Source organism: Dasypus novemcinctus, chromosome 20 (assembly GCF_030445035.2).
Source record: "Dasypus novemcinctus isolate mDasNov1 chromosome 20, mDasNov1.1.hap2, whole genome shotgun sequence".
In the NCBI taxonomy this organism is placed as follows: Eukaryota; Metazoa; Chordata; class Mammalia; order Cingulata; family Dasypodidae; genus Dasypus; species Dasypus novemcinctus.
The window spans coordinates 19,139,005-19,166,989 of NC_080692.1; the positions used below are offsets into that span (position 1 = coordinate 19,139,005).

Genomic DNA, 27,985 nt, shown 5'->3' on the forward strand with positions numbered 1-27,985 from the left:
ATATCTATTCAGGATGAAATGATAAAATGTCTGCAATCTGCTTTAAAAATTAAACAGAATGGGGGAAGTGAGAATACAGAAAAAATAAAGTTAGCCCTAAATTGATAGCCGTTGAAGATGGGTCAATGGATGTTCACTGTTCTATTCCTAAATATGTTTAAAATTTTCCATAGTTAAAAAAAAAAAATCCGATCCAAAAAATCTGTCAGTCCACAAAGCAACTGACTTCCATGTCTTGAGCTAACACAAGCATCACATTATTACTTGAATCATGGACTGGGTATGAAAAAATTTTAAAGTATCTTATACTTCCATTTGAATAGCTTATTTAAAAAGTCACAGAAAGAAAACAAAACACTAAAGACCTACTGTTGACAAACAAAATAAAATTAAGTAACAAGAGGGAAGGTGAATTTTTCATGAAAGTGTACTTAAAGTAAATCTGAATGTACCACACTAATGAAGGAAGTTGTTGATGTGGGAGGAGTGGGGGATGTGGGAAGTGTGGTATATGGGAACCTCATTTATATAAATAAATAAATAAATAAATAAATAAATAAATAAATCCACCCCCCCCCCCCGCGACTTTGCTTGCTATCTGTTCTCTGTCCATTCACTGTGCGTTCTTCTGTGTGCCTGCATTTTATTATTTATTTCCCTCCTCCCCTTGTGGCTTGCTTGTTGTCTGCTCTCTGTCCATTTGCTGTGTGCTCTTCTGTGTTTTTACTTGTCTCCTTTTTGTTGCATCACCTTGCTGAGTCTGTCTCAGTGGTGCTTGCGGGCCAAGCAGCACACTGCAGCGCTTGTTGGCTGGGCCGGGCCAGGTGGTACTCGGCGGCACGTGGACGAGCCTGCCTTCACAAGGAGGCCCCAGGACACGAACCCATGGCCTCCCATATGGAAGATGGTAGCCCAACTGATTGAGCCACAGCCACTTCCCCTTTTATATTTTTTAATGTTTTGTGTGATCCATGTATCTTTAAAATAAAATAAAATAAAATAAAAAATAAAGTAAACCTGAGCTATGGTAAAAACTCAATTCTGATCTTCTAGTATCTAAAACAAGGAAAGTAACACACAGTCCTTGTCTATAAACGGGGAACATTCCTATCTATCATATGAAATTTATATTTTTCTCATGTATAGTATTTTAGTCACAAAAGCCTTTACAAAAGGAACACTGAGCAATAAAGGGTATCATATTACAATGACATTTAAAATTTTCTATATATCATTGGGTATTTTTATCTTTAGAGATTTTCAAAGACCCCAATATTTCATGTTCAGTACACTTCCAAGTAATTAATCAAAAATGTCTGTACCTTCACGTTAAGTTGCCTACTGTGTGGGTACAAAATAAATGTGTACGAATGGCTGTTGCTACCCATGAAGGCAGAGGAAGAAAAATGGGGATGGATAGCCAAGGAAGTAAAACTTGAGAATTGTGACACCTGATAAAAAATGATCAGTGGAAGTATAAAATGAAATTTGAATAATGGGAGACTCAGTGTAATTCGTAACTGAAAAAAAAACCGGGAAGATTTACTTTAAATATTGATATTGTTTTCAATTAAACATGAGATTGTTAGTAAGCATGGCCAGAAATCAAATAAACAGAAGTAACTAATAACTCTGGAATGTTTCATTTGGCATACTATATGTATCAGATAATTTTTTTCTTTTAGGTACTGGGTGCTGGGGATTGAACCCAGGATCTTGTATGTGGGAAGCCAGTGCTCAAATATGGAACCATGTTGGCTTCCCTAGTTGGTTACTACTTTTGCTTTGCTTATTGTTTGTTTTTGTTTGTCCAGGAGGCACTGAGAACCAGACCTGGGACCTCCTATGTGGGAGGTGGGTGCTCAACTGCTTGAGTCATATTGGCTCCCCAGATAATTTTTTAATGGAAGGAAAGATTATATTCTTTTTTCTTTTCTTTTCTTTTTAAATAAACTGTGAATTCTAGCCCTGGTCCAAATGCTTCTACCTACCTGGATTACTGCAGTTGTTGTCTGAGATTGTGGACTCTGATTTGCTATGTAGAGAGTAATACAACATATATTCTTTTTTTAAAAAAGATCTATCTATCTATCTATCTATCTATCTATCTATCTATCTATCTATCTATCTATCTATCTATCTATCTATCTATCCTCCCATCCCTTCCTCATCTGCTCTGTGTCCATTTACTGTGTGTTCTTCCATGTCTGCTTGTACTCTTATTATGCAACTCTGGGAACCAATCCTGGGATCTTCCAGAGTGGGAGAGAGCTGATCATTCTCTTGCACCACCTCAGCTCCCTGGTCTGCTATGTCTCTTATTATCTCTCCTCTGTGTCTCTTTTTGTTGCATCATCTGGCTGCACCAGCTCTCTGCATGGGCCAGCACTCCTGCATGGAGCAGTACTTCCGTGCCGGGGCAGCACTCCATGCGGGCCAACCTGCCACATGGGCCAGCTTGCCTTCACCAGGAGGCCCTCAATATCAAACCCTGGAGCTCCTATATAGTAGATGGGAGCCCAATTCCTTGAACCACATCTGCTTCTCAACTTACATTCTTCTTTGGTCTCCACAAGTGACAAGTTACACTCCTGACATGTAACCAGGAAAACCTACCTGTTAATTTCCTTGAGATGAATCCCAATTAAAAAGTACAATTCTTGGCAGGCTCCAGAGTGAGGCATGCCTACTGCCTGGGTTCCTTTCCTACCCTGCCATTGGGGCAGGCTTTTGAGTTCATTTCACCTCATCAGTATGTTGGTCAGCTGCCAATAGTGAGAGAAGCCTAATCCACTCACTAATTCCTGTTTTTTTTTTTTTGCCTTCTCTCAAGCAATATCAAATCCAAAACAGATGGATACTTCTTAAACTCACTCTACCCAGCTGACCATTTAAATTTACCAGATCAAGTCACTTGACTCGGAATAGGAAATGACTGACAGACATTAGATGTGCCACTAGATGGACACAATTCAAATCGTCAGGACTAAAGAGCAGGAAAATCAAGATGTGAGTTTTGGGGGGAGAAAAGAACACTGACCTGCCTTGGATGTACTGCTGGTGACTGGGTTTTAAGTATAACAGAAGTTCAGAGCTGAGAAGGTAAAGCAGCAGGAGTCAAGTTCTGGTGAAAGGGGTGAAGCAAGGAAGTATGTTGAGAGGTAAAAACAGCTAACCATAGAGGTCTCAAGGTAAGGACTACTTTCATGTTAAACATTTAAAGTAAGGAATAGAGAAAACAATGAAAAGCAGTTATTCTTTTTAAGGAAATTATTTTCCCAATGCCTTTTCTATTTTGAGTGTGGGTTTAAATCTAAAATTTTCCATGGGAAAAATGTGGCCATAGTTAATTATATAGGTATATTTATGTTTTTCTTGTAAGAGTAGAGCATCTCAGGAAGCAGATGTAGCTCAATTGATAGAGCGTCCACCTACCATATAGGAGGTGCAGAGTTCAAGTCCAGGGCCTCCTGACCCATGCGCAGTGCTGCTATGCGCAAGGAGTGCTATGTCACACAGGGGTGTCTCCTGCATAGGGGATCCCCACCCATAAGGAGTGTGCCCCGCAAGGAAAAAAAAAAAAGGTACAGCCTACCCAGGAATGGCGCCACACATACAGAATGCTGATGCAGCAAGATGATGCAACAAAAAAGAGACAGATTCCCAGTGCTGCCGAGAATGCAAGCGGACACAGAAGAACACACAGCAAATAGATACAAAAGAGCAGACAACAGCGGGGAGGGAGAGGAGAGAAATAAATAAAATAAATCTAAAAAAGAAAAAAGAGTAGAGCATCTGACTCTAAATGTCCACAACACATGTGGAATAAGTTGCAAGGCTTTTTTCAAATGGTGTGACAGTGAAAGAATCATAGGCTATGAGCATATTGTTTACTATGAAATATTCCTTTATTTAAATATACCACATGTATTTAATCATGCTTTGAAAAACTGCAATATGTAAATATAAGGAGCTGCCATTACTTTCAAAGTTAACTGATATCCTATATTGGCTGGAGGGAAAGCAAATATTCAAAGTGAAGACAGAACAAATTGTAAATAAATATAACGTAACACCTTTGGTTCCAAACTTTTTTCATAACTCATCTCATCATATAAGTGTGGTTGACATTAAAATGAGAATTATTTGGGTTTCAGATACTGCATACTAATGTCCCACATTATTTATTAAAAGTTAAATATTCACACTCCCCATGAAATATATAGTATTAATACAGAGTATATACCAACTTGGGCACTCTTTTTTAAAATACCAGATAACTTTACAAATGAAACTTTTCCTATTTGGAGATGAAGTTGCTTGGTAATAAAGATGAGTGATGGAAAAGAAAGGAGTTTTTCATAATTCCCAGATGAGAGCTTTCTTTTTTTAATCAAGTCACTGTTAGCCCATACATTTTTAGAAATTTATTATTCTCCCCCTTGAGGCCTGCTTGCTGTCTGCTCTCTGTGTCCATTCGCTGTGCATTCTTCTGTGAGTCTGTATTTTTTATTTATTTTTAAAAATTTATTCCCTACCCCCCACAGCTTGCTTGTTGTCTGCTCTCTGTGTCCATTTTTTACTTGTCTCCCTTTTTGTTGCATCACCTTGCTGAGTCGGCTCTCTGCGGTGCTAGTGAGCCGGCGGTGCTCCGCAATGCCCGCAGGCCGGGCAGCACTCCGCATTGCTTTGCGGGCCAGCTGCTCTCTGCAGCATGTGGACAAGCCTGCCTTCAGAAGGAGGCCCCAGGATGTGAACCCAGAGCCTTCCATATGGTAGACGGGAGCCCAATTGATTGAGCCACAGCTGCTTTCCCATACACTTTTATTAATCCTTAATTAGCAAGACAAGAAAATCAGATATGGAAAAGGAAGTCAGTGATAACTGAATTAATAAATGCACAAAATCAATGATAATCTGGCTGTTCCAATATGAACAAATTGAAACTGGCAAGCTGGAAAACCAAGTTAGAAATCAAAGTTTAGAAAATATAAGCAAGCTCAAAATGGAAAAAGGATCACTAGGGATTTTCAATGAGGATAAAAGTTCAGAACTGGAAAATTTTACCAGTTAAGAGGTGAACCTATAAGAAACTGCTGAGAATTATGGAATATCATTATTGAAGATATTTATGTTGGAACTCAATACCACCTCTATGGATTGGGTTTAGTGTAATAAATATTTAATTCTTAGCAATTTCAATAAGTACTGTATCTTATTAAGATGAAAAAGATGGTCCAGTAATTTTTGCTCATTTTTTTTCTCACTGAAAATTGTACAAATGAGAATAAATTAATATCAGTGTTGCTTAGTATAATGGAAAGAACCTAATGGTAATCAAAGTTATGGCTCTAGCCCAGTTTGTTACTAAATTGGCCTTTTGATTGTGCACTAATTACTTAACCATTATAAACCATTTCCATCAGTGCTAACTAAGAGAATGGAAAGGAGAAAAGGAAATCAATATGCACTGAGAGCTTATTAAGAGCTATGCATTCTTAGTTATTTTCACACTCTACATTTTACAAAGTGTAAGGGAATATAAAGTATCTGAATGTTCTACATATATAAAGGAAAAGTATTAATATTATTTCATGAAGCTTTTTTTCAGGAATATAGAATGTAATATGCAAGCATATATATTAGAAGTTTAGAGATTTTTATTGAATTTCAACATAGGCCATCCAAAGGCTTGCAGAAAATAAAAGGTAGGTGATGAATGCGCAGCACTGTGATTATACTGAAAGCCATTGATTGTACAGTTTGCATAGACTGGTATGTGAACATATCTCAATAAAACTGCTTTTAAAAAAATTAAAGGTAGATATTATGTTAACTTTAGAATAAGTTATAGGGCTTGAGTATGATTCTGAATATGAATTCTTATACCATTACAGAGGAAGGTCTACAGAATACAATCATATTAATAACCTATCAAGTCAATCTAACTATCGTACCTAAAATCACTTTAACACTGTTCTTTTATAAATATATAAAGACAAACTTTCAGAGTTATACTATTTTTTTTCAGTAAATAATTTACCTTTAATCAATGCTGGCCATCTGAAGTGGCAAAAAAGAGATTGAATAAGAGCAGACTAAGTAATTTAAAGAACACTATAGCAAATGGATACACAGAGAAAAGATGGAAATTAGTATAAAAGATGCAAAATTTTAAGAAGAGGATAAAGGAGAAAAGAAAAAAGAAAGAACTGACACTTAGGACCTCTTCAGTTCTTTGGAATTTGTGATTTGTGCTCAGGGCCTATTGATACTCGGATGTCAATAGAAACCAACAGGAATAAGCTTTCCAGCTGTCTTTTCTAATTTGATATCCTTAAAAATAAAAGTTTTATGAAGCCTTTGAGGTTCAAATGATTTGGCAAGGATGTCTAATGGAGTGAATTTGGAAGATATTTTATTTTATTTTTTGGCTTTCTTAATCAATTTTATTGAAACATATCAAAAAACTATGCAATCTATCGAAAGTATACAATCAATGGCATTTGGTATAATCAAAGAGTTGTGTATTTACCATTTCAATCAATATTAGAGCATTTTCATTACTCCACACACAAAAAAAGGCAACAAAAGACAAAAAAAGCAAACATAGTACTTTTAAAAATAAATATATTTTTATAGATCACATAAAATGTTACATTAAAAAATATAGGAGGTTCCCATATGCCCCACTCCTCACACCCCAAACATAGTACTTTTGCCTAGTTTCTTTCACTTAGCATACTTCCTTTTTTTCACCATTGATGAAAGGTTATTAATTACTTTACACTACGGTCCATAGTTTGCTTTGGTTTTTTTTTCCCCAAATATCACCCTCATACAAGATCTTTTCAAAAATTATATTAAGGTATTTTAATAAAATGGAGTAATAATATACACTTGTTATTAAAACAAGTTGATATTCTTTTATTATGTGTGCATAACTATCACTAGTTCAAATTGTATTTCTATATAGGAATTACCCTGAAGTTATCACTGGCTAACTTACACTGACTTATAAGTAGATCCAGCCTACACACACTTAAGTATGCATGATAACATATGAACTTGGCCTAAGGATTGCTCCAATAAGCCATAGTTTCAGAATAAGTGTTTTATTAACTGAAGCATATGATACCAATGCTATTCTGAACTCATTCTTCTGTACATCAGTGTCCCACACATGTTTATTTTTCCATTATTTGCCATTAAAAACATCACTATCAGAAAATTAAGGCAGGGTAACAGCCTCCTTCCTAGCTAAACAAATGGTTCACCTCTGCCTCTCTATTCACATTTAAAGAGAGTGGAAGAGATAATAGACATTCTTGACTAAGTTTTACCCCCCTAAAAATTACTTCGCAGGCATTTCTTATTACAGGAATAACTGGCAGAGTGAAATCTAAAAGAGCTTACTATTTACTAACAAAAATCATGTGTTGGCCACTGTGTTTATAACTTCACATACAATTTCGCATTTATCCTCACAATTCTACAAGACAGGCACTAACTAGTATTATTTACAAACAAGAGGACACTAAAATTCAGAATAAAGAAAATTAAATGTTTATGCCTAAGGTCACATACCATAGATTTAAATTTGGTTCTAACTTGAAAGCTCATATTTTTGCCACTAAATTGAAGAAATCTTTATGATATTATACAGGAAATACATTCACATGATTTAAAAAATCAGGAAGGATGAAAAAATATATAGATTTAGTGAAAAGTGTTTTTCTCAATTTTATCCTTTCTTTTCTCCCAATGACCCAGATATCAACATGTATTGGGGTATTTACATACGTATACTCATATTTCCTCCCTTTTTACACAAATGTTAGCATACTATATACCATATTTTCCCTCTTGCTTTTTTCATATATAATTATCAACAAGAATTACAAAGGCATATATTCTCTAAAGTCCCAATTCCACTTTTCCATAAATGTGAAATGACTTTTGTACAAGATTATTCTTATATTTATTAAATTATATATTATTACAAATGTATTATTTTAATAGCAAAGTGTTAGAAGTAACTTAAATGTCTAGCTAATTGAATCTTGTACTATGGAATACGGTACCACTGAAGTGAAATACAGAAATAGTATGGAAAGACATCCCAAATATAAAAATAGGACAGGGTTCCACCACTGTGAGTTGGAAACACACAGTCATATGCAGCTGGTAAAAGTTTATGTCCATAGAGCCTTTGCGTAGGACAATTTTTGCAACAGTTATTGAAAATAAAATATACCTTTATTTTTGACCCAGCAATTCCATTAAAAAAACAGGCTTACCTATGTGAAAAGATACAAGTATAATGATGTTCTTTCCAGTATTGTCTGTAATACTGCAAAACTAGAAATAATCTAAATAACTTTCAGCAGAGAAATGATTATATAAATAATAAATCTGTACACTGAACCATTAAGCAGTTGTTAAACAAAAAGAGATCTTATATTGACATTAAAAAAAACCATGACATATTCTTGAGTTAAAATAGTAAGCTGCAGAACAATGTAACCTAATGTTGCATTTACATAAAATCAGAAAACCAAATAAAATACAAAGTAAAATAAAATGAAACAAGAATCCCTCAACCTCCACTACTCACACACATATATACACACTTAAGTATTCTATATACTTTCCCATTTCTACCATAGCTTTAGCTTCTTTTAATATTAAAATTTATTATAGGTAAGTACATACATACAAGATTTAAACATGGAAATGGAAAGACAAATCTAAAATAATACATCATTAGAATGAGGTCTTGCCATACAACCAAAGTAATATTTTTAGAAATGTGGGTTTATGGGACTGATCAGCTATAGATGGCCACTAGTGACTAGTGAGTTACTTGAAAGGAAAGTGCATGTATCCCATAGAGCACCTAATAGTGTGCTGCATACACAAAGGGCTTAGTATATACGTAGCAAAAAGCAATGCAATAAACAGAAATTCTGTAATATAGAAACTCATTCAGACTCACCTGATAACAGGTGATCACTTACTTTGGGGCTTTCAAATCAGTTACCAAATTACAGATAGGATTAGTGATTTAGAATTGTTTTATTTGGCACATGAAGCAAAGAGAAAAACTAAAAAGTAGAGGCAAATACTATCCTCTAAGCCCCAAAACATATATCCACATATAAACAATAATAATAAGAAATAAACATCAAAATTGATTCTTAAAGTTATAATCTTAGCATAACTTGATCGTATGACTGCCAATTTTTAACAATAGGCTATAAACTTATACTGACTTGAGACTATGGGATGAGAAATGAAGGAAACGATCATTGTAGAATAAAAAATAGCAGAAATAATAAGACAACTATCATGAAGCAAACATCAGTAAGTTCAAAAGTCAGGGACATGGAAGAAATACAAGCAGAAAGTTCTGTTCTTTGCAAATTTCCCTCATCTCACTTTTGGAGGGGATGATATATTCTGACACTGAATTATTCCCACAGAGAAAATGCTTTTCTATAACCTCTTCTTCAAAATTACAAAGAGCTGAGAATTGCACAGTAAATTTTTGGCAGTTAACTTTGAGAGACTGTTGCTTGGAGCTGCTACACCCAAACACCAAGCTTCTCAGCAAATAGGGCCTGCTGAGCCTATAAACTAATCTCTGGAAGGCCCCACTGAGAGACCCACATGTTCTGCAGCTCAGTGCCAACATCCCTTTCAATACCCCAAAGGTTCACTTGCAACTCTGCATAAATTGTCAGTTTCTGTTGGCTCCAGAGACAGCTTCACCTGCAGGGTTTCATTTTTCTGTTTGACACCTTAATATTGATTTTTCTATATTCTACAAAAGAGCCCTCTCCAGTGTTTCTCACACAATTACACAATCACTCCATTGTAACTCAGAAGAGGATTAATGATTGGGTTTTATTTGATTGTAGTTTTGATTAATCCTGACTTTGTTTAATTTGTGACCTTTGCTGGAATCCCAAGGGCTGGGAATTAGAAAATGCACACTGTACCACTATACTCTGAGTAGTTTGAGCTTGCCAATTTATTTCATGCCTCATTAGCCACAAAAGCTATGAAATTTTAGTCCAAAAACAGCTCTGCATTTTTTCAGGGTATGGGTATGAAATTTTGTGTGAGCTTTTCATTTTGATTTAAATATAAAAAGCCAATAATTAAGTCCATCCTGCTTATGTCCATTGGGTTCTAATTCCTATTGGTAGGTATATCAGTAAAATACCAAACCCAGGCAAGTCAAATCATGATGCAGCTATGCTGATTTCCCAAAGTTTAGAATTAGTTTTTATGAACAGCAGAAAAAAGTCACTATTTTTAATTGCAAAAAAATGATAATATTCTTTGATAATTTTTTTTGGAATTAAAGCCAAATCCATACCAATAAACTTAACTGACTTTATGTTAAATCTTAAAGATATCACATTATGAAACCAGTGCTATAATTTTAAATTATTTACTATTTGATAAAGTCTTTAAAGTTCATAAAATTTTATAAATAATTTAACAATATACAACATGCAACATAAAAGCCTTACCTTTTGAAATTCCTAGAATTATTGCATTATTTATGAGAAACTATAGAAGTCCTTTTACATGACCCTCAGGTCTGCCAACTGATTAAGTGAAAATTTTCTTAAAGTAAGGAATCAAGAAGTTATACATATACCATTTAAAAATTTTGAGTTATGGCACATAAATGTATACTACTTTGCTGATCTTTTTATATAAGCAGGGTCCAAAATTTTTCTTTGAATATGATCCACTAACTTAAATTCTACATTGTCTTTTTTGTATACTTTCCAATTCTGGTTTTGTTAAAGTAGGGCTGGTACTTAAAGACACCTGAAAGCAATTTCAGTTCAAAATACTTTTAGATGATCAAATTCAACAGCAATTTTTTAATGGCCTGCTTCCCATGTACTAGGTTCCAGGTTTGATGCCTGGTACCTCCTAAAAACAAAACAAAACAAAACAAAAAATCAACTCTCATGGGGAATGGATATAGCTCAAGTTGAGCACCTGCTTCCTATACACGAGGTCCTGGGTTTAATCCCTACCTCCTTAAAAGAAAAAAAAAAGAATAACTGGAATAAACAGGTTTGGGAACAAGCATAACTAACTTTTTTTAGTAAACACACAACTCAACAGGTCAACTGAGAAGTACATAAAATATTAAAGAACAGTCTATTAGCTGTAACAGCACGCTGTAGGTGTCAGTATGTTTAACAGAAAATAAAGCCTCAATTAATCTGGCAAGTAGGTTAAGGGTTAAGAGGCAGTTGGTCAAAAGAGATTCTTCTATATTTAATAGTAGTTAGTGACAGTCTACAAGTGCCCATTAGCATTAAAAAGACGTTTATTTACCATTTTAAACTGTGGATTTGTGCTTCAAGAGATAATATGATTATTATCAGTTTTATAAAGTGATGAGAGGTTAAGAGCCGTGATTCACTTTCCTGTCGTTCTGTAAACTCAATTACATGATCTGTCTGTACCAAGACTAGATATAAATGGAGTGTTTTACAATATTTTATAGCACTAGGAAAGGAATAAGTCTGAGTATAAATTTGGAAGGGGAAACAGCTTCCTGTTCTAGAATCTTATGGAAAAGCCTCTGGGTAAAGATAGTGTTTACAGATGAAAATCCAAAAAAGAGATAGAAGAGAGAAGGAAAAATATCTAATGGAACCAGACCATAAGGCAAGTTTCATTTTGAAAATACTCTGAGGTTTCTCTCTAGGTAAAATAGGCAATACCAAAATGGACAGATTAAAGCAAAAATAAATTAACAAATAAACCCACAACAGCACCTATTGTGATTTAAGATGTTATATAACTGAATTTAATTAAAGATGGCTGCCATTGTTTTAATACAATGTGAGGAAAAAACACACTAAATGTTCATGGTTTGGATTTTCTTTAGAATGAAAAGGGTTGATGGTAAATTATATATTTATTTCTTCAAAAGCTCTGTGCATTTTAATTACTATAGGAAAAAGAAAAACTGGCTGGATTTAAATGGACACCCTATATCAATTTACTAGGTCAGTCATCATGCACTTGTCTAAAATTTCCTTAGGAAAAGTTCCATGAAGAAGAATTGCAAGGTCAAAAGGCATGTGTATTTTTAAAGCATTTAATAAATATTTCCAACTGCCCTCCAGAAAGGTTTACTCCTTTAGACTCCTACTGGATTATGGGAGAGTACTTATTTCTTTATATTCCTACAGACACTGGGTATTGTCTGCTACTGTACTGAATTTTAAAGAGGTATTTAAATTTAAATTTAATTTTCTTTTGTATAAATAAGGCTTAATACTTCCTTATACTTTCAGTGGCCATTTACACTTTTCAGGGCATTTACATTTCTGTGAACTATGTTCTTTGCCCACTCTTCTATTAGGGCCAATGTTCTCATTTCATAGATAAGAAACAGAGACTCAGAAAGATTAAGTATCTTCCTTAAGGTTCTACAGTGAATGAATCACATTTCTGGAGTTAAAATTTAGGTATCTGTCTTTATAACAATAGGCTATATAAGAAGTACAGCTGAAATACTGATAGGCAGCTAAGCTTAGCTTGTGAGCCAAGTAGGCTTATCACATACCCCAGCCCATTACAGAACAAAAAAAAGGAAGAAAAAATTTTGGAAAGAATATTTCTATTCTTTTTAAAATTGAAAAATCATGGGAAAAATCAGAAAGTTTTCTGTTTTCTTTTCATATATTTTGCTCAATTTTTAATAAAGTTTTGAATTACATAAGGGAGGCAATTCACCTCTTTTCAGTTGTTAGTGCCCCTAAAGCTCTGATTCTGGTCTGTAATTCTATCTAGGCTGAAGAGTCTAACACACTAAGCAATATGGAGTTAAAACAAGTTTACTAATGGAATCTGGATTTTGAAATGGACAGCCAAATGTGATTTTCCTGGCTCCCTTGCAGTTGGGGTGGTAGGGTATGCTACACAGTTCTGGCCAATAAAAAAGTAGTGGAAATCTAGTGGGTGGGTCTTTGGAATAGCGATTTTCTTGATAAAAGTGTTAGACTCAATTTGTATACATCTTTTGCCCTTGTATGCACCTTTCTTCATAGTTTGGAATATGCATGCAAGGCCTACAGCAGACAGCCACTTTGCAAGCATGAGGAAGAAAGCAATATAATAAGAATGGTGAAAAGAAAAGAGGCCAGGCCCTTCTGGCACCATGGAGCCAGTATAAGCAGTCTTGTAAGGTGAGAAAAATAAACCTCTATTTTATTAGTATTTTCTTATGCTTTTATTTGACTAGGGGTTTTTGTTTGGATTTTCATTAAAAGTGAACAAAGACAATTCTGTCACTTAAGTAGTCTGTCAAAAATAATAACTGAGAAAAATCAATGTAATATTTATATGTCAGTTTAGAGTTAAGAGGAGAGTTAGGAAGACTTGGTTACAGTTATCTGGGATATCATGATAAATGCTAAAATGAAAGTTGTTGCAATAGAAATAGAAAGGAAACCAAATTTAAGAGACTTTGCAATAAAACTAAAACCAAAACAAAACAAAAAACAAACCCAAAAAATCGAAAACAAAGCCAAAAACAAAACGAAACCCCAACAACAACAAAAAACTCAACTCATGTGAAAGAAGAATGGACCAATCCATAAATAAGACAGATATTCAAACCTAAAAAAGAAATGTGATTTAACACAAAGGAAATTATGTTAGGAGGAAGAGCTCAATCAAACTCAATATGTAAATATTAATAAGTCAAACAACTGCCTCACTTCTTTGAGAAATAAATACATTGTCAAAGAGTTATTGTCACTCTCAATGGGTCAAGAAGACATAAGAAAACTTTTTTTCTGCCCCTGGAACTTCTTTTCCAAAGAAAAGCACCTTTACTGGTTAAGGCCAGAAGTCAAGCTCAAGGAACTAGAAAGGCAGTCAGTAGGACTTATTTCAGAACCAAAACTCCAAATGAGGAAAACAATCATACCTCTACTGAATCAAGCACCCCACAAAAGGTACGTTCAGGTGCTAACTCCTGGTCTGTGGATGTGAACCCACTTGTAAAAAGGACCTTTGAAGATGTTATTAGTTATGTCCAAACAGAATGCTGGTGGGTTGTAATTCATTACGGCTGAAGTCCTTATAAGCAAAGGAAACTGGACACAGAAGGAAAAGGCACAGGGATCAGCTGGAAGCTGGAAGTCAATGGAACCCGGAAGAAAAAGGAGAAGCTACCCATGTGCATTGCCAAGTGATGGAAAAGTGAAGGAACCCCAAAGACTGTTGGCCAGCCAGAAAACACCAACCTAGGAGGAAGCAAGCCTTCTCCCCTCTGAAACAATGAGTCAATAAATTCCTGTTGTTAAGCCAACCCGTTATAAGCTATTTGTTTTAGCAGGTGAAAAGCTAACATACTCCTGAATACTAAAATATACTAAGAGCCCCACTCTTTCCCATAGCCTTTGGTGAAATAACACAAGTAGTCACAAACTGTAGGAAATGCATTTCTAGAAGAGGAAATTAAAACATCCAATTGCTGCTCTGACATTCAAAAGACAAAATGATGTTGGCGGAAAAAAGCAATGTATAGTTTTCAAACAATGCGTATTAGTTACGTAGCATAATAAATAATTTGTTTAATTTTACATAGTAGAAATTCAATCAGAGAGGTTAAACAGAAATGTTTTTATACTTCAGACATAATCAAGTTTCATTCCACTCAGCTGTTGAAAACCCTCATTTTTGGTGAGATAGCCTAGCTCCACAGTCAGAAAGAAAAGCATGGCTAGATCCATAGTACTAGAAAAACCCAGTACAGCTTAAATAATGCAGAATTGTACTGAACCTTTGTAACCGAGGGTTAAGAATTAGATGGATACCTTTATGTTATTAAAAAAAGCAAAAGGTTAATACCTGAAATTGCTGAAATTGGCTGGATTTAGCCTAGACTGGCTATTATGATGGTCATTCTAAACAGGTCTCATCCTTGTTTATGGTTATGCAAAACTTAGCCTCTCCCTTGTGTATAAAATTTCACCCTCCTGTTTGATATCCATATGGAACACCTTTTGACTGACCTCTATTCTATACTTTATTTCCACAGAATCTTGATCTCTGATAGTGATTATAACCTTGTAACTCACCCTGATTTGGTACCCACCTTACCATGTTCTAACCCTTTAATGTTTATTGATGAAGGAACCTGTATCCAGGTCCACCCCGATTATTCATTAGCATCCCAATGGTATAAAATATGGGAATTTCTGTAGTTCAGGAAGGTTGGTTTGAGATTGTGCATCTCTGGTCTCCCGCTGGTGAATAAATCCTCTTTCCCTTCCTAGCCTAGTTTGGCTGTCTGTCTATTCTGCTACACCTAGCAAATAAAACCAGCCAAGGATCACCCCAGCCCCTCTTCAGCTGAAGTGAATTAGTCACAAGGGTAATTGCTAACTTTATATAATGAAGTTTTTTAAAAAGGGAAGCAGTAGAATGGTGCTTGTGGTTGTTGTTGTTTTCACTTTTATGTATTTATCAAACCTTTCACAAACCTTGACCTTATTGACCAACAAAAAACATACAACTGGAACACACACAGAAGACCTTAGAAAAGGCCCGCCAAGCAGTTTGAAAGACAGGAAGGCACGAATGGGCTTTTGGTTTTACGTGGAGGAAGAGGAAAGAGCTCTGATCCCATACCCAGTGAAGTTAAAGAGATGAGAAAGGCAATTAAAAAAACCCTGGCTCCAGCCTGCTTTGGTATGTCATGGGTGCATTCCTGAGTGTGGCACCCAACAGCACCTGCCCTGGTGCCTCAACCAAGAGCTGAGGTAAAGAGGGGCAGTGCCTTGGCAGCTGATGTGGATAGGCAAGACGTGCAGCCAGAAGTCCCCTCAAAACAGGTCCTGGTAACCCGGAGGGAGCAAAGTAAGATGAAGTAGAAGTCTGCAGACTCTAGCTGTCCATATCCAAGGGCACAGCCTTTTTCCTTGTCCTGACCTTTAGGAAGCATGAGGTGCCCACCCGTACCAGTGGCTTCCTCTTGGCCACATGCAGGCTCTGGCTGTGGCTCAGAGGCTTCTCTTGGGGACAGGCTGACAGCTGGGAGGCTACCTCTGTGTCCAACCAACACTTGTTCTCTGTGTCACTGTCTTGCAGGCTCCCTGCCTACTACATATGGGTGGCCTCTCTTGGGGTACCTGGTCCTCTCACAGGCAGGGGCAGAGGTGTCGGGGATGGCATGTAGATCCTGCATGGAGAAGCTCTGCAGCCTACCAGCCAGCACACCCTAACTTTTGGTGGCAGCCTGTAGAGTGGACAAGACGTGGATATTGAGGCCCTACTTCCTGAAGCTGAGCATGGTCTCACAGCTGCGCTCCTTGGCCTGTAGGATGTACGTGTCGATCTCCTTCTCATGGCAGGATACAGACAGATGGACAAACTTGTGGTAAAGTAAGCTGGCTCCCTTGGTATACCACAGCACAAAGGTTATCTTGATCTCATAGTAGAAAGGAAACCAGGATATAAAGTCTGTGAAGATTTCCCCTGACATAAAGAGTGCAAAGAAAATCTATTTACATAAATACCAGATATATCCACAAATACTCTTAGTCTTCACAGACTTGTAGGCTGCATAGGCTGATAAAACATCCCAAACACTAAGACCACTAGGCGGGAAGCGGACTTGGCTCAAAGGGTAGAGCATCTGCCTACCACATGGGAGGTCCACGGTTCAAACCCAGGGCCTCCTTGACCACTGACATAGCAAGATGACTCAACAAAAAATGAGACACAGATTCCAGGTGCTGCTGATAAGAATAGAAATGGACATAGAAGAACACATAGCAAATGGACACAGAGAACAGACAACTGGGGGGGGGGAGAGAAATAAATAAAAATAAATCTTTTTTTTAAAAAAAAAGACCACTAGGTGACAAATCACCGAGGACACCATCCTGCTAGCTTTGGAGAGGCGACGGGGACCCCTCAAGAAGATGCCCAGGGGAACGTTCACGCTGGGGGCTGGGATGCAGGTGATCGGTGAGGAATAGGGAGCCAGAGAGGAATCCTGGCTGTTCTTTGGCGCAGTGCAAGAAACCTGGAGAATGGGAAGAACAGCAGACACGAGGTGGGAAGTCCCCCAGCATGCAGGAAGCCAATTTGGGAGTAGGATGCAGAAGGAGCATTTCTCCTCCTTGCCTCTTGGGCACTCATGGCTCCTCGCTGCAGCATGCTGAGGGTCCCAGGCCAGGGCTGGCAAGCCATGCCCTCTGCTCCTGTGAGTTTTCGTGGTCCAGGGAATTTGTTCTCCAGCCTATAAATTTTATGCCATGGATAGCTATCACTTTCAAGACTTTCTGGTCTAAAATGAGTTGTATAGTTTCAGTTTTGGTTGACCAGAAAAATGGATGTCATTACTAATTCATCTATAAAAGGGGAAAAAATACTTCTGATACGTGCAGGCAAAAGAAAGGTTCCTTTTAATAGGACAACCATGGATCTAGGTTATATGATAATAAAAATTGGTTTAAGGGAAACAGATGTGGCTCAACCAATTGGGCTCCCGTCTACCATATAGGAAGCCCAGGGTTCGATGCGCAGGGCCTCCTGGTAAGGGCAAGTTGGCCCACATGAAGTGCCCGCCATGCACCAAAGTGAGGCCCCAGGTAGGAGTGCCGCCTTGTGTGGGAATGTTGCCCAGCATGGGAAAGTTACCCCGCACAGGAGTGCCAGCCAACACAGAGAGCTGGTGCAGCAGGATGATGTACCAAGAGACACAGAGGAGAGAAAAGAAGAAGACGCGGCATGGGAAGCAGATTTGGCTCAACAAATAGAGCATCTGCCTACCACATGGGAGGTCCAGGGTTCAAACCCAGGGCCTCCTGCCCCGTGTGGAGCTGGTCCATGTGCAGTGCTGATGCGCGCAAGGAGTGCCCTGCCATGCAGGGGTCTCCCCACATAGGGAGCCCCATGTGCAAGGAGTGCACCCTGAAAGGAGAGCAGCCCAGCGCAACAAAAGTGCAGCCTGCCCAGGGTGGCACCGCACACACAGAGAGCTGACACAGCAAGATGACGCAACAAAAAGAGACACAGATTCCCGATGCGGCTGACAAGAATACAAGTGGACACAGAAGAATACACAGCGAATGGGGGTGGGCGGGGTGGGGAAGGGAAGAGAAATAAAAAAAAAAAAAGGCAATGTAGCAGAACAGGGAAATGCAGTGGTGCAAGAGAGTAATTGCCTCTCTCCCACTCCAGAAGGTCCCTGGATCAGTTCCATCTAATGATGAGAATACAAGCAGACACAGAAGAACACAGAGTGCATGGACACAGAGAGCAGACAACGGGGGAAACAGGGTGTGAATAAATAAAAAAGAAATCTTAAAAAAAAATTGGATTAATAAATTATTAATTTTCCTAGAAAACACCAAAGGCACACAACTATCTCTTGCTACCTCAGGTTCATAAGGTCTGGGTGTGTATGTGTGCGTGTGTGTGTAAATATCCCTACCTTTGTCATAAAACTCCCAGTTCTTCTATCTTCGGTTGTTGGAATTAACTCTACTAACCTAAACCACATTAGACTTACAATGCTAATAATCAACCTACTACACACTCTGTAGCTGAAAGTAATAAATTTTAGGATCTGATTCATCCCAAATGAAACTAAAGACTTTCCATGATGTTATTGATAGAATAAGGGAAATGGGAATATGGGAAAGGAAAAAGAAACCTTCAAAAACAGTCTATTCATGGAAGTCAACACATTATATTAAATCAAAATTATAAAATTAAACTTCAAAGTGGAGTAGGAGATAAAAATTTAAACAAATCACCTCTGGATTTACAAGATTCTGAGAGATATAAACATTGCTTGCCCTTTTCTTCATTCATCTTGAATACTTTCACTCATTTTCTACACTTAACCAAACAAGCTTCCTTTCAGACCCTTGAATATACTAAGCTCTTTGACACCTTTGAACCCTCATGCATGCTAGTGCCTCCATTTGGAACCTCTTCTTCCTTAATCCATTCCCTGATCTACCTAGTTAACTGGCTCCTCCTACTCTTTCCTCAGGTCTGAAAGGCCACTTCACAGGGAAGCCGCTCCAGCTCAGATTTCCTGTTTTAAATGCTCATTCAATACTATAATTTTTCATGATTAAATATTAATCATAATTAAATTACTTGTTTAACGTGTCCTCTTAGCACTAGAGTAAAGATACAGTAAGGGACTGATTCTATCAAGATTGCACCATCAATGTTTACTATGGTTCCTGAAACACAGGTACGATTGTAGATATTTATTAAAAGAAAGAAAAACAGCAAGAGACAGAGAATGGGAAGGATGAAGTGAAAAAGAGAAATATAGAGGAGGACAGAAGTCTGAAACAGTCAAAGCTCATATGGAAAACTTTTTATTACGAGTGTAGTTTTAAAAAATTAGCCAAAGGGGAGCTGAGGTGGTGCAAGAGAGTAAAATCAGCCAAGATATTCCGTAAGTTCTTATAAAAAAAAGATGGATGGTAAATAATCTAATGAAGCATCACCATAATACCTTTGACCAGGCATTATGCAATACTCTATTGGCTACAAACTTACCAAACTTTTCAACTACAATTAAATGAAAGGTGAAAATTCAGAAAATGGACAGATTGATGGAAGTTTTATTTTATTAGGAAAAAAGTAGTCAAAGGCTAGTCATATGCTTCTAATACTACTGCAGTTTGAAAAGAGCAGACATTAACAAACTAACGTATAAATAGAGCAGGGAAGAGAAGCTAGTGGCCAATTTTTCTTGCAAAGTACTATTTGTTTGGTTTTGGGGCTCCTTGAAATCTTAAGTTGCCCAAATCAGTGCAATTAAATGAAAGCCAGGATTCAAACCACGGTGTGTTTGTCCTTCAAGATCATACCAGAAGGGATACCTAATTGCTAAAAGTTACAAAATGTGAACTTGATTATAGGCCTTCTAGAGCCCTATAAAATGTTCTCTCATGCCATATGACCATGTAATCCCTCTGTAGGAATACATTCAGAACTGAAAACAGTGATACAAAGACATTTGCACACTGATCTTGATAGTGGCTTAATAGCAATACTACAACATTCTTGCATCATTGTCAAAGGAAGTACTATATTAATGTTAAAGATCAATAGTAGGGGGATATGGGATTTTTTTCTTTTGGACTGAGGAAAACGTTAAAAAGTTTTCACTTCCCTTGTGACTCCTGTGGTTATTTCTCAACTGGATCCATATTCGAAGGGATCAAATGCATAAAATCATTGGCAAGGGATACAAAATCTAACTGCCCAGTATTTCAGCCTACAGTAAAAATTCAGTCTTTTTACTATACAGAGTACCACTTAAGAGCATGGAAGTACTGCTCTGCTCTACTTGCCCAATTATGCTATCCTCTGATTATCCATTGAGATTCTAGAAATAAATAACAGTAGAATTAACAGCCAAGGATTGCTTTAAGTGTTTTATATGTATTGGCTTATTTAATACTCAATACTAAATAATACTATTAATCCTCATTTTATAAATGAGGATATTCAGAGGCTAAATATCTTGCCCACATTCACAGAGTAAGATGTAAAGACCATTTTGCAAAGAACTTATAAAAATGGCCAAAAAGCACATGAAAAGATGCTCAACCATCCTTTGTCACCAGGGATATGCAAATCAAAACCACAATGAAAGGGACCAGATGTAGCTCAAGCAATTGGGTGCCCACCTCCCACATGGGAGGTCCCTGGTTTGGTTCCTTATGCCTCCTAACAAAGACCAGCAAGATAGTGAGCTGACATGAAGGGGTGGTGCAACGAGATGACGCAATGAGGAGACACAAGTAGGGAGTAGATGGGGCTCAAGTGATTGTGCACCTCCCACAAGGGAGGTCCCAAGTTCAGTTCCCAGTACCTTCTAAAAGAAGACAAGCAGATACAGAGAGCACACAATGAACAGACACAGAGTGCAGACAGCAAGCACAAACAATGCGGGGGGGATAAATAAATAAGTCTTAAACCACAAAAAACCCACAATGAGATACCATTTTTTTTACACCCATTAGGATGGTAAATGGCCTCTATCAAAAAAAAAAAAAAAAAAAGAAAAAAAGAAAAAAACTACATGTGTTGGAGAGAATGTAGAAAAATAGGAACACTCACTTCCTAGTGGGAATGTGAAATGGTACAGCCCATTGTGGAAGACAATTTGGCAGTTCCTCATAAAGTTAAGTATAGATTTATCAAATGACCTAGCAATCCCACTTCAAGGTATATACCACAAAGAATTGAAAGTAGAGACTCAAACAGATATTTGCATACCATGTTTGTAGCAGCACTATTCACAATTCCTGAAAGATGGAAGCAACCCAACTGTCTATCAACTGACCAATGGATAAACAAAAATGTGGTATATAGACACCATGGAATATTATGCAGCATTAAAAAGGAATGAAGTTCTGATACATGACAACATGTATGAACCTTAAGACGTCATGTTGAATGAAATAAGCAAGACACAAAAGGACAAATATTATATGATCTCCCTGATATGGAATCATTAGAATAAGCAAACTCACAGAGTCAGGTTACCAGAGGATGAAGTGGGGGTAGGGAATAGGGAGTTAAGACTTAAAATACACTTTCTATTTGGGATGATAGAAAAGATTAGGTAATGAATGATGTAATTGCAGTACTACATTGTGAATGTAATTAACAGTGCTGAATTATATATTTGAATACAGCTATAAAAGAGAAAGTTTTAGGTTATAGATATGTTACTAGAATAAAAATTACAAGGAAGCAGACTTGGCCCAGTGGTTAGGGCGTCCGCCTACCACATTGGAGGTCCGCGGTTCAAACCCTGGGCCTCCTTGACCCATGTGAAGCTGGCCCACGCGCAGTGCTGATGTGCACAAGGAGTGCTGTGCCAGGCAGGGGTGTCCCCTGCGTAGGGGAGCCCCACATGCAAGGAGTGCACCCCATAAGGAGAGCCGCCCAGCATGAAAGAAAGTGCAGCCTGTCCAAGAACGGCGCTGCACACACAGAAAGCTGATGCAGCAAGATGATGCAACAAAAAGAGACACAGATTCCCGTGCCGCTGACAACAGAAGCGGACAAAGAGCAACATACAGCAAAATGGACACAGAGAACAGACAACGGGGGGTTGGGGGGGGGGAGAAATTAAAAAAAAAAAATCCATGGAAAACTGTATAACACAGTGGAACCTAAGTTAAACCATGGACTACTGTTACAACAAGCACAATTATAAAAATGTGCTTTCATCAATTGTAGAAAAATGTACCAAACCAATGCAAGGTGTAAATAATAGGGTGGTATATGAGGATGCTGTATTTCATGAATGATTTCCCTCCAAACTCACAAATTATAATTAAAAAAAAAAAAAATCAGAGTCTGTGAGCTTAACCAGTTTTTCGTTTTGTTTTCTTTTGGTTTAGCAGGTCCTGAGGAGCAAGTTTTAAAAAGTGAAGCGAGAAAAGAAATGGGTAGAAAATGGCAGGGTGCACATAGTAAAAATAAGTATTGTTTTGTTAAACAGTTGCTTCACATGTGTGTGTGTGTATGCATGCTTAAGTGTGAAAGAAAGAAATGTAAAATGTTTTCTTAGAAGAGTTTGAAAGACATTGAAATTGCCATGTAGTCTCCCCATAGGTAGGTGAAAAGTCACAGTTACTCAGCCTAGTATACAATTTACCCACTTTCTTTATAGTCTGGCATAGTAGTACTTACACCTGAATTAAAGCACAATTAGTATTTATTATTAGATAATCTATAATACTACCACAGTTTCCAAAAGGTGCCACCGAAACATTCCTAGGGAACTCACAAACTGCAGAATATTTTAAATTTTGGTAGGAAACAGTAATATCTGTCTAACGAATTACTGAGATAGTTCAGTTTCAACACTACTAGATCATGCTACATTCTTCTTCATGATATTCCATCTTTGTGAACCTGAATTTTCAATGGCTGCTGTTGATAAAAGTACTGTATAGAAATCAGTGGAAGTGAGTGTTGCATGGGGGCTCATGTTGTTATTGTTGGGATTTTACTGAGCTAGGAGATGACAAAATTGAAGCCCTGACATTGCCAGTGTCTGCAGGTGGGATGGTACTTCTCTGGGGCTTGTGGGGCTTGCTGAGTTCCCTGGAAAAGTCAGGGGTGGAGCTCTACCCCAGCTGTGGAAATCAACTGTGCTTTTCTCTCAGTTTTGCATGTACACCAAGATGATATTCATCCACCTTGGGTAGTTACCCAAAGAAGCTTTTGACTTCATACCTTTGCTTTTCTGAAGAACAGTCACCCATATTTAAAGCTCAAAACCCATATGCGAAAAATTTAAAACTAATTTTAAAAATCACCCACCTATGGAGAGATCATAACTTTAGAAATCATGCAAAAGCATTGAAAAAAGAAAGCACTAATTAAAAAGAGCACTAACAATGCTTGGTAAACTGGAGGAAAAAAAATGAGCCAATCAGCTTATAATATTTTTATATTAAGATGCTTCCAAGAAGCTAAGGAAGATTCACCATAGGCCAAGATGAAGACTGGAAATGAAAACTGGAAAAATATGCCTGATCCTCAAAAAGCAAGTATATATTCAGCTTGCTAATAATAATGAAATACAACCAGAGAAAAAACAAATGACCAAACTTGGACAAAATGACCTTATATAACACAAAATGAAATACCAACCAAAAGATGACACTGAGAAGTGTTAAAATAGAAAACTGAGTTATGTTCATAATGGATAGGGGCTCAAGAAACCAATTAGGTCTCAACACCTAAAACTGTTGTAAAATTAGAATTGGTAAAATTGGTAAGCATTTTATATTCAATTCTTTTTTCTTTAGCCTATGGACTTCTGTCAATTTAATACACTGTATATTAGTATCTTGTTTTAGAAAACTCAAGCAATTATAGGTTCATTTTAAATTTATCTTTGTGTTAAGGAACTACTGAGGGTCAAAATAATGTATGCAAATGTAGCAACAAATCACTTGACCTTTTGATAAAGGTAAATCAGACTGTGAACTTTTTTTTAAAAGATTTATTTATTTCTCTCCCCTCCTCCCCCAACCCGGTTGTCTGTTCTCTGTGTCTATTTGCTGTGTCTTCTTTCGTCCGCTTCTGTTGTCAGCGGCACGGGAATCTGTGTTTCTTTTGTTGCATCATCTTGTGTCAGCTCTCCGTGTGTGCAGTACCATTCCTGGGCAGGCTGCACTTTCCTTCGCGCTGGGTGACTCTCCTTACGGGGCGCACTCCTTGCGTGTGGGGCTCCTATGCGGGGGATACCCGTGTGGCACAGCATTCTTGCGCTCATCAGCACTGCGCATGGGCCAGCTCCACACGGGTCAAGGAGGCCCGGGGTTTGAACTGTGGACCTCCCATGTGGTAGATGGATGCCCTAACCACTGGGCCAAGTCCGCCACCTGTGAACTTTTTTAATATGGATCACAACTATGAAAATATTATTGTTTCCTTATATTATGGAGGCATAATATACTTTGCTTTACAAAATTGTTTCAAATTGTAGAAGCCAGTGTTCTATGATATAATTGTGCAGTTTTAAAAAAAGCTGCCAGAACTCATCAAGGTTAAAAATTCCAGTTTCCAAGTATAATTTATAAAAGGGACTGAGAGGGGAACAGATATGGCTCAAGCAGTTGAGCACCTGCTTCCAACATGGGAGGTGTCCCAGGTTCAGATCCTGATACCTCCTAAAAACAAACTACAAGCAAAAAATGAAAAAACCAACTCAGAGGAACCAACGTGGCTTAGTGGTTAAGCACCAGCTTCCCACATAGTAGGTCCCGGGTTCAAACTCTGGGCCCCTGGAACCTCAAAAAAAAAAAGACAGAGGTTTATAGACTTTTTCCTCATTTTCTTCTCTTTTTCCCAAAGTAAAAACAAAAAAATTATAGGCCAAATCTATGCATTGTATTTTATATTGCTTAGAATAAAAAAATTTCATCTGCTTAATTTTACATGTTTCCAAATTTTGTGTTTTAAGGTGAAACACTGGTTTTACAGTATTTTTCTTTTTACCCTTTTTTAACTAGGATTTTTTTCCCCTGAATTATTTTCTTTTTGGCGGGTGGCTACACTTATCCAAAATGTAGAGACCTTGTTTATATTTTAAAATGAGAGATTTAAAAACAATATTCTCTAGAATTTGAACCTGTTATTTTTAAACTTTTTGCATAATATCTAAAAGCCTTATATAAGCAGAGAGCCAACTACAGCCCATGTGCTAAATCTGGTCTGTGGGCCAAATCCAGCCTGCTGCCAGCTTTACATGGCCTGAATTGTTTACATTTTAAAATGACTAAAAAACAAGAATATTTCATGACACATGAAAATCAATGGAAATTCTAATTTCAGTATTCATAAAAGAAGTTTTATTGGAACACAGCCATGCTCATTCTTTTACTTATTATGTATGGCTACTTTTGTGCTGAATGATAGTGCTGAATACTCATTACAAAGATTGTAGCCTGCAAAACTTAAAATACATATCCAGCTCTTTACAGAAAACGTTTGCCAACCCAGGGTCTGTAGTATAGCATAGTGTGACTAGTGTGTCAATGTCCTGATTTGTTGGGTATTCTTGTCAACTGTTTCCAATGTTCTTTGTTTAGAATAGCTGTCACCCTTGATTAAGAGGAAAAAAGGCCAGTTTACTAAATAAGCTAGATAAACTATTGCTTCTTGATGTTAGCAAGGAAAATAATCCTTAGTCTCAAATTGTGTTCCAGTATAATGAAAAAGATCCATATAGCGTAGAATGAGATTCTCTCAAATTTCTGTCTACGGCTCAGTAAAATGTATCTCAAAAGAGTTTTCCAGCTAGCAGATATCAAAATCTTACTGTAGTCAGGAGCCATCTTTATTTAGCATTTTTTATCCTCTTAGGAAAGACAAAGGTTTCCAAAATCCACATTACCTTTTTGAGCTGAATAATTCATCTTTCATCATCAGTTCATTCTGAAAATCAGATAATTCAGAATTTATATGTACTTTTTCTATTATGCAAGATATTTAGAAATTGTAGATTTCCAGAAAGTTTTTGAAGATTTTTGTGTTTGTGGGTAGAAAATAAGTAAAAACATCACAAAAAGAAAAAAAAAAAAATGGGAAAAAGAATAAGAAAGGTGGTGACTAATTTGTTGCCCATGGTTTGAAAAACTGTATAGTACCCAACAAGTATACATCCCACTAGTAAGTAAGTGTGGTCATTTATGAATGAAAATATTTTTTCTTTCTTTCAATTTTTGTGCATTCTTAAAATGGTTATTGCTAGGACACCAATATTTAAATTGTATGATACAAATACTGTTAGGAACTGCTAGGTATTTATTTTGGTCTAGGGATCATGAAAAAATTATTGATGATACTGGAACTAGTAAAGTTTGGGAACCTCTTTCCAACTATAAAGAAATGGACTTCCTTTAAGAAAGATAAGGAAATTCCTTAAATTTGAAGAAATGTCTTTTGTGCAGGTGAATACATAAATTGTTTTTATTTCTCATTAAAAATTCTTCATTTTAATAAAACTGATTTTGGGTTCTTTTATCTTTAAGTCTTTATTTTTTGCTAATCTGCTGCAATACTCTGTGATCAAGGGAATTCTGCCCGTAAAGTAATCACTACCATTCATATGAAAACCTTACAGCTAAGGAAGAAACAGACTCTCACCTGCAAAAAATATTATAAATCAGCAGCTATTGGCTCATCAAGTTCTCATCTTACCTCAATCCCTGGTTTCCCTTTCCTAGCAGTAATACTGCTACTTTTAAAAAAATCACATAGAGTCTTACATAGGCACAGTGACCTTTACATTAATGTGACTCTTGGGATTTATCACCTGGTATTCTGAACCATGTTCACAGTATTCAGATGGGATTTATGATGAATCAAAGCTACTACTGTTCACACTACATTACATCTACAAAACAGTGCAAAGAGGGAAGTAGATGTACCTCAACTGATAGAGCATCCACCTACCATATGGGAGGTCCAAGGTTCAAACCCAGGGCCTCCTGGCTCATGTGGTGAGCTGCCCCACACACAGCGTTGCCACATGCGAGGAGTGCCATGCCACGCAGGGCTGTCCCCCATGTAGGGGAGCCCCATGTGCAAGGAGTGCACCCCATAAGGAGAGCCGCACTGTGTGAAAAGCGCAGCCTGCCCAGGAGTGGTGCCACACACACGGAGAGCTGATGTAGGAAGATGACACAACAAAAAAGAGACAAAGATTCCACGTGCCACCGAGAATACAAGCGGACACAGAAGAACACACAGTGAATGGACACAAGAGAGCAGACAATGGTGGGAGGGTGCAGGAATGGGGGGGAGAAGGTAAGAGAAATAAATAAAATAAAAAATAAATCTAAAAAAAAAAAAGGTGTGCAAAGACATACCATAATATTTTTATTCAGTGCATTTATTAGCTTACAGTTTCAGTTCTATTTTAGCTAATAAAATATATAGTGTTATCTAAGTCAAAAGTCCTGACTTACAATACTTCTTTTAAAAGCTGATATAGAGGAGGAACACCATAGAGGACATGATTCCTCTCATCCCAAAAAGCAAGTCAAAAACGCTAAATTTTAAATTAAAAATCTTGGTTAATATAAGGGAATCATCAACTTACCTAAACAGTGATTGGTGACCAAAGGGATGCTAGGTGTTTGTTAAAAAAACAAAATAAAGACAAAACAAAAAACATCTCTTGGATCTTCTCATGCTTTAAAAATAAAAAGAGGTATACTTATTAGGAGGATACAATTGGTATGCACCCAAAGTTTAAAAGTAGTAGTAAAGAGGTAGCTATATCAAACAAAATCTTTCAAACCAAAGACATTCCAGAGTTAACTGTAAAGGGAAGATGTCCCTTCACTCAAAATTCAATGTGAACTTCGATTCAGTCCCAACTACTATACAAAAAACAAAA

General features: G+C 37.1%; 1 protein-coding gene and 2 pseudogenes across 24 annotated transcripts in view; all 3 read right to left on the reverse strand.

The window, feature by feature from the left end:
- LOC139437054 (zinc finger protein 621 pseudogene) overlaps positions 1–4,685 on the reverse strand; it is a 47,524-nt pseudogene extending 42,839 nt beyond the window's left edge.
- The window catches only part of ERC1 (ELKS/RAB6-interacting/CAST family member 1), a 661,999-nt gene that overhangs the window by 205,336 nt on the left and 428,678 nt on the right, over positions 1–27,985 (reverse strand). The window lies entirely within an intron of this gene.
- LOC139437055 (receptor expression-enhancing protein 4 pseudogene) lies at positions 15,949–17,259 on the reverse strand (annotated as a pseudogene).